This window comes from Medicago sativa, chromosome 3 (genome assembly GCF_051527215.1).
Source record: "Medicago sativa cultivar Bolivia chromosome 3, Bolivia_mono, whole genome shotgun sequence".
Classification (NCBI taxonomy): Eukaryota; Viridiplantae; Streptophyta; class Magnoliopsida; order Fabales; family Fabaceae; genus Medicago; species Medicago sativa.
This window is the reverse complement of record NC_140751.1, coordinates 63,131,508-63,140,124: the sequence shown is the minus strand read 5'-3', so window position 1 is coordinate 63,140,124 and position 8,617 is coordinate 63,131,508. Positions and strand designations below refer to the sequence as shown.

Below are 8,617 nucleotides of genomic sequence, written 5' to 3'. Positions count from 1 at the left end.
GATATTTAGAATGATTGGTCTTTGCAAGTATGGCTTAATTTATATGCAAAACTTGTTACGATTTTTTGGGTGACTCTTTACGTTTTTTAATTAATTTTTAATGTTAAAAAAGTCTAGTTGGTGATTTCATATTTTATTCCTTTTTATTCTTACATAAATAGGAAATGTTTTTACCTTCAATATTCATAGTCAAACTTATAATTAAGACAATCAAGTATAACTATAAAAAATTGTAAGAAGATAATGTACTCAAAATTCTTTTAAAAGTAATTTATTTATTCTCATACTCATGTTCCCTCATTCTTCAAACGTTAATAAAATTAGTAGATTACTATGCACCGTTAACAACTACACAAGGGTATGAATAATTCATACAAAAAAGTAATAATCGTTTAAAAACAATAAATTGATACTCATTATATTTTTTCTTTTTTTTTTTTGACAAGAAATTGATACTCATTATATGTTATTAAAGAAAGCACTATTTTTTCTCGAATTCTTTTAAACCGAAGAACGGGAAATTCATATTAGTGACCGTGCCACAAATCACCATTGTTCGACTGTATCATATTTTAAATCTTAATCCTCACTTGAAGCTTGAAAGTCAAGTTATTTCCACTTATATGAAATCTCATTGATTAATTATTCAAAATTAAATACTCACACAAAAGTAAATTTTCTTTTTAGATAAGAATAAAATGAATAAATTTAAAAATTGTGAAAACCTTTAAATATAAACCTTAATTTATAGTCAAATTATGATTGTAGTTTTAAAATATTTTAACTAATGTATTCAAAATGAAAATATGTGAATATTTTATTATGCTCAATGAAAAAAAATTGATTTAGATCTATTATGATGTTGATTGATGTGGCATTTGTTTTTACTTTTGTCATATTAATCTTGTTAGTTATAGTATATCATTTAATCATCGAAGATAGACGGGTTGTGATATCTCTCTTATTAATTCATTGTTTGGTGATCTGGAAGGATATTGTTAGTTAATATTATAATCACTGCGATATATTTTTTTGTAGTTTCTCATCATGTAAAGATTAATACTTTTTTTTTGGGAATGTAAAGATTAATAGTTTTGAAAGTACTATAAAATAGAAAATATAGTACTTTTGTAAAAATATAATTCCAATTGAAAGTGGTGATTGTAATATCCATTGAAAATTTTCGTATATGGGGTTTAAACTTCAGCCTTAAAGGCTATAAAGATAAGTTCTTATTGTTGAGCTAGCATCTCATGTGTTATTATTTTTCAATTTCTTTTTAACCAAAAGAGTAGCTAGCAAAGTGCTAGACTACCGAAATATTATATATAGAAGAGAAAACAGGAAACAAATTAGAGGGACATAAAGCCAAAACCTCCTTAGAAATTAACAAATCTAAATTCAGGCAGACCACGTTTGTTTTTTCCATAATTAAACAAAAAATCAAACTATATATATTTCAATTTCAAACAAAAAAATATATTTCTCTACGTGATGATGTTATATAAGTAATTAGTGAATAAGATATTTAAATTTCTACTAGTCAAATACTTAACTCAAATTTTGCTGATGGTATGTGTAATATCCCGCCTGTCAGTATCAGAATATTACCGGTTAAACGCGTCAGAGGACTAATGTTATGGAAAGTAAGTTAATGGAAATATTTATTTTGTTATGCCAGCTTAATACGGATAAAGCATCAGTGTCGGATTAAACACACTTGAAGCAAGGGCAATTTGGTAATTGCACGTTTAAGGGATATTTATTTGAAGTTGGCCCCAAAATATCTAAAATCCAATCTTCTTTCTCTCTCTATGTTTTTGGGAAAGACTTTCCTCCTCCTTCTCTCTACTCCATCGATCTCTCCCTCTTCTCTCCCTACCTCACCAATTCATCAAGTCTTCATCAAGAATCATGATCAAGTTTGGTTCCTCTATCATCCTACAAGAGATTGGTAGCTTGGAGTAAGCTTATTTCCAATTCTTCTCCTCTTTAGAAGAGATTCAAGGTTAGGGTTTTGTTGTTTGGTAAAGAGGGAGCTAGAGCTTGCTTATGTTATGGTTCTCCCTTGATCAAAGAAGTGATATGAAGTTTGCAATGAATTGATGTTACTACTTTTCCTCCTCAAGAGAAGTTCATGAAGAATTAGGGTTTGGTGAAAGCTTTGAGTTGGAGTATGAACTTAAAGATTGGTAATCAACCAGGGACCATGGTGCTTTAGTTTGCAAGAAAAATATCAAGATTGAATGGTATGAACAAAGAAAGTGAGTTGACCAAGAGCTAGGGTTTTGGCTTGCTTGAGTTTGAGGCTTGGAGCTGTCACAAGAACTTGGTTTAGGTGAGTTCCATAGATAGAATTCCCTACCTTTGGGATTATGTTTATGTCATGTAGAATAATATGAGATTCTAGGGTTTATGTGAGATAAAAGTTGCCCCTTTTCTTGCCTTGCTTACTAAATGTGTTAATATTTGCCATATAAGTGTTTTATAAGTATTTTATGATCCAATATGTTTAAATATGCTTAGGAACACTTGGTTTGAGGTTTTTGAGTCAAAATTAGCAAAATTGCAGGGCTGGACTGTCACAACTCGCCTCGCGAGCAAAGTAGCTCGCCACGGCGAGCTGGAACTCCAGAACGAGGGAGTTGCTTGCCACCTACTCGCCTCGCAAGCAAGGAAGCTCGCCACGGCGAGTAAAGCAACTCGCCTCGCGAGTGAATGGTGCATCAGTGCACTGTTTGCTCGCTTCAGGTTTTAAGCCATCTTTTGGTCAAGTTTTCTTCAAGCAGTCTTTATAAAAGTAAACCCCTCAAACCAAGTTCCTATATGATGATTTTCTAAAAGAGTTTTCTTATGAATGAAGCAAGTATTAAGCATGTTTAGTGATGCTTGGCATATGAGAGATGACATGTATGATATGATATGAACTGGGGTAGCAAGTTATTCAGTAAGCAAGGGAAAACTAGAGCCTAGGCATAGTTGTCGAGAACTAGCATGTTAAGCAAGAACATGTATGATATAGCAAGTATATTAAGTTGTGGATAGGATAGTTAATCTCTCCACAATGATTAAGTATGTGCAAGCATGAACAAGTATGAATTACCGCTAATCGGATCGATCAAGGTTCCGAGGTAAACATGTAAGCAAGAATAGGTTTATCCTTCATGAACGAAAAGACCATGACTAATGTAAAGTAGGTGGCATGTCTCTTGCTATCCACGCCAGGGGGATACAAGGGGTTCTCATGATGGGAACGGTTCAAGCCGCAAGGGACCCACATGTCACTGAATAATCAAGATATCGGTGCTCGTGTCTCTTGTTATCCACGTCAGGAGGATACGAGAGGTTCTCGACCCAAGGGGAACGATTCAAGCCTTAAGGGACCCGCACGACGCTGAGGGAGTCCGATGAGCCCTTGCTAGGTTTCATCGGTCATGTATGGGATTGTTCTCGGGGTTACTCCACCCGGGGCTCTCCGTAAAATGAATCAAGATAATAACTGTTTGTTCAACGCTAACCTAATGAATGAACTTATGCACGACCATGTATGTTATGATTATGATTATGCAAGAATGATTTCATGTATGACTAAGTTAAGAGCAAGAGAATTAGATGCTATTAGACAAGTACAAGTCATGTATAAAACAAGTAAAGAATGTGATACCGATGACGATCTTAGGTTTTCCCTAATCGTCCGGTTTAGAATCGTGTCATGATATGTTATGATTAGGCCTCGATACGTAGAGCGTATTCTTGGCAACGCGGTCCTAGATTCCCCTTCGGCCGCCATGACACGTATAAGAAGTGAAGCCCATAACAAGTAAGATGAACCTATGACGGGTCTAGCATGCACTACCATCTAGGAAAGCATGACCACACACGTATAATCAACCGTCAGGTTGTATTGTAGACACGTGGTGACCATAGGTTTCCCCCGAGGTTACCTATAGCCTAAGATATAGGGGAACTCATTGAGACATTATGTCTCATCCCAATCCTTATTTGTTTCAGATATCAGGCTGGACGTCAAGGTAGTAGCCGGATGAATTATTCAGCAGGAGCTCGTTCGTACCCGCGGCGTGGAGTTTATGGATTTCAAGGATGTATTTATCTTAATTAAGACAAGACATGTTGTAATGATAATGTACGAACGCGTTTATTGTATAATATATTCATTCGAAGATTTTATGTTGTAAAATTTTTAATGTATCCAGTACTAAACTAACGCACATGCTAGACTTTCTAGATACGTCTAGTATGGGTGTTACAGTATGTGTGTTTTGAAATATTTTCGAGAAATAGACATTGTTTTATATCGTATGTAAGTTTAAAATTAAAATTTTCTGAAATCATTGTGTTAGGTTTTTTAAATCACCCTCTCTACGGTGTGGGCCGGTCCTCCTAATACTCTAAAATTATTGTTTTTTCTTGGGTACGTTTTATGTCCTCCCTAAAATAAAAATCATTTTATAGTAATATTATTTGGCACACACACTTATTAAAAAAAATATTTTAAAGAAAAAAGAATTGAATCAAATATTAGAGTATATAAATTACTAAAATAAATTTATGAGTTGTAATTTTAAATGAAATTTTTTTCTTTTTTAAATTAATTAATTAATTAAAAAAACATTTAATTAATAAATCCAATTATAGATAAAAGAAAATTATTTGAAACTAATATCTTAAATTACGGACATGTACATTTCATTAATTACAATGGAAATTATGGTCATTACAAATGTCCTCGAGGGGGCTGGAACTCAACACCTTAAGGTTACAAGACTGACTCTTACAAACTCAGCCAGTACCTCAAATCTAATTAATTTCATTCATGAATATGTGTTAACAGTTATTTTAACTTGTTGAATTGATCTAATATTAGGAAAGATTGTTTTGAACCCACATGGGTTGGCCTAACGGTATTGGCTTAGGCTTTGGGAGTGTGCTCCTCCTCAAGGTCTCAGGATCGATTCTCCCTGGCGCCAATTTGAGTGGGCTAATTTAGCTTCTACAAAAAAAAGAAACATTGTTTTTTCTCATTGATATTTCATCATTTTAATCATTTTAATTATATATAAGATCATGATTTGTTTAAACAAAGTTATAAATAGTATGATGATGTCTCTAATAATGGTTTTAATTTTCAATTTATAGTCCGAACATTTATCAACATTTATGTTATCTTAATGATCATATCTATAACATATAGATGATTCAAATATTTATGTCCCTGTTGTTTGGGAAGACAACTTGACCTATATTTTAAGTCTCATATAAAACGTTAAAATAAAATGACATGATAAAGTGTTAGAAAAATAATAATTTTATTTAAATTTATTTAAATAAAATCTACTAAACAAGAACTTTTAACCATTATTATCGGTGTATATGATGAGTCATTAATTAGTCTATTTTATTGCATTATTTAGTTTAGTTTTAATTAAGATTTGATTTTATTTTATTGCATTTTATTTCCTTTTTGAATATTTTACTTTAAATTGCTTTTTATTATATTTTAGGAACGAATATATGGTGGAAGGTGTCTTGGAGCAAAAGAAAGAGTACTGGAGCAAATACAGTGCGAAAATACGAAGATACGGGACAAAAATATATTCCCACATAGTCAGAAGCTTGGCACGGCCCGTGCCAACATGTGGCACGACCGTGCCACCTCCCAGAAGCCTCTTTTGCTGCTTTTCTTCGAGCCCAAGTTACTCTGTTGTAGTTTTACTGCTTTGCCCTTGTAGTTGCTTAGATTTTAAGTCAATTGTAAAGCTATAAATAGAGTAGCACTCCATCATAAACATTCATCTTTTGTTCTTGGAATAAAAGTTCACTTTTATATTATTGTTCTTTTATTTATTGCTTTCTCTCTTTTTCCCCCATGTCTACAATGAACGTTAGTGAGTAGACTTCTTTGTCTTGGGATTGTTGGGAAGTCTAATTACATAATCCTAACGAACCAAGCTTTAACCCTAATTCTATGTAGCCGTAATTTCTAATTTAGATTCACCGTTTTAACATGAATTAACAATTATCAAACTGTGGAAGCGAAAGCTGAGGGTTTGATAATTGTTAATCCATTATCCCAAACATCAATTCATAAAGCGAGAGCGGAGCTTTGATGTTGGAACAAGTGAATCTAGACAATAATTGCAAGACAGTGAAATAGTCCTTGCAATTATTGAGACACAGGTAGTTTCAATCCTTATAAGCATCTTCTAAGTAATCAAGTCAGCGAAATAGGCTTGGTTTCTAGAGGTAAACTCTCACCGGACTTTCATCGGAAAGGTGAGGGGCTAAAGGGAAACCGGTCTTTAGAAATTAAGGTGTAAACCATGGAATTAGAAGTTAAAGTCTTGTCTAGTGAAAGATTTGTTATTATGATGAACCGATAATCCCAAGGCTCTTTTATATTATTGTTATTTACTTTCAGCAATTAAACCCCCTTTTTATAAACCTTTCTTCTCATCTAATCATTTTCTAAAAGTTAATTAAATTCATAACTCCCTAGCGGAACGATACTCTCTCTTATTACTATTACTTCGATAGACCGTGCACTTGCGGTTTGGCCTATCAGTATAAATTTTAAGATTGTCAATCACATAGAAATCATATATGTGACTTTAGTAGTAGTTATAATTAATGACAAATGTTTTTAATGATGTATGTCCTCTCTCCTTGCTTATAAAAAAAATGTTTTTAATGATGTAACGAATAGGATTGATAACAATGTAAAAACTCTTCAGATAAGTAGTGTAAATGTTAATTTAATCTTTTTTTATTAAATCGTTATCGTTCAATTTTATAAAATATTTATAATTATATGTTCGTAGTTTTTTTTCTGTACGATTTAATCTCTGAAACAACGTATTATACTTAAAAACAATGAAACCTATGGCAATAATTTTTTTCAATTAATAATAAAACTCATAAAACTCAACCAACATTATATGGTTGGTACAATTTGTCGCGTTGCTTATTGATACAATTATTGTTATCTTGGTAAATCTTCAATGTTTCTTTATGGTCTTCAAGTCCCATTTTGTCGAATCATTGAACCCTGCACAAAAATGAAAAAAAAAAATATTAGAACAAAATACAAATGTGCTAGCAATTAAATAATAATCATGCTTTTTGCGTTCCATGGAGAGATGTCAGGTTGGATTATAAGGAGTTCATCGTTTTAATTTGTTCCATTTAAAAACAATTATTAACTAACTTTAAAAATTGTAAAAAAACAATTTATTCATATGTGTGAGTTTGAAAGCAAAACTTACGTGTTGCAATCGATGCTTGGATCAAATGGAACACTTAGAGTAATGTTGCAAAGTTGTGGTAGTTGTTTTGATCTATCAGGGTTAACTCCGAATCTTGATGCAGCGGGTTTGAGACAATTGCACACATCCCTACGAATCTGTGTGGTGTTAGCCTTTTGATTTAAATCATTTGCTCCTGCACAACAATAACTAGTTGGTGTAGCAGGGCCAACTCCCTGCAAAAAAGGCAGACATGGCAACAAGGAAAAAAGAGCCGAAGAGCAGCTCACGTCATCAATTTGGCGTGCATCCAATGTTGTTACAAACATGCCTAAAACCATCACAAGCATAGAAAGAGAGATAATTTTCATCCTCAACATTTTTATTTAAATATGTGTACGTGTGTGATGTTTTTGTGGATATTTAGAATGATTGGTCTTTGCAAGTATGGCTTAACTTATAAGCAAAACTTGTTACGATTTTTTGGGTGACTCTTTAGGTTTTTTAATTAATTTTTAATGTTAAAAAAGTCTAGTTGGTGATTTCATATTTTATTCCTTTTTATTCTTACATAAATAGGAAATGTTTTTACCTTCAATATTCATAGTCAAACTTATAATTAAGACAATCAAGTATAACTATAAAAAATTGTAAGAAGATAATGTACTCAAAATTCTTTTAAAAGTAATTTATTTATTCCCATACTCATGTTCCCTCATTCTTCAAACGTTAATAAAATTAGTAGATTACTATGCACTGTTAACAACTACACAAGGGTATGAATAATTCATACAAAAAAGTAATAATCGTTTAAAAACAATAAATTGATACTCATTATTTTTTTTTTTTGACAAGAAATTGATACTCATTATATGTTATTAAAGAAACCACTATTTTTTCTCGAATTCTTTTAAACCGAAGAACGGAAAATTCATATTAGTGACCGTGCCACAAATCACCATTGTTCGACTGTATCATATTTTAAATCTTAATCCTCACTTGAAGCTTGAAAGTCAAGTTATTTCCACTTATATGAAATCTCATTGATTAATTATTCAAAAATAAATACTCACACAAAAGTAAATTTTCTTTTTAGATAAGAATAAAATGAATAAATTTAAAAATTGTGAAAACCTTTAAATATAAACCTTAATTTATAGTCAAATTATGATTGTAGTTTTAAAATATTTTAACTAATGTATTCAAAATGAAAATATGTGTATATTTTATTATGCTCAATGAAAAAAAATTGATTTAGATCTATTATGATGTTGATTGATGTGGCATTTGTTTTTACTTTTGTCATATTAATCTTGTTAGTTATAGTATATCATTTAATCATCGAAGATAGACGG

General features: G+C 31.7%; 1 pseudogene; it reads right to left on the bottom strand.

The window, feature by feature from the left end:
• Nucleotides 1–7,279: 7,279 nt before the first annotated feature.
• Nucleotides 7,280–7,680, bottom strand: LOC146939027 (non-specific lipid-transfer protein 1 pseudogene; annotated as a pseudogene).
• Nucleotides 7,681–8,617: the final 937 nt, after the last annotated feature.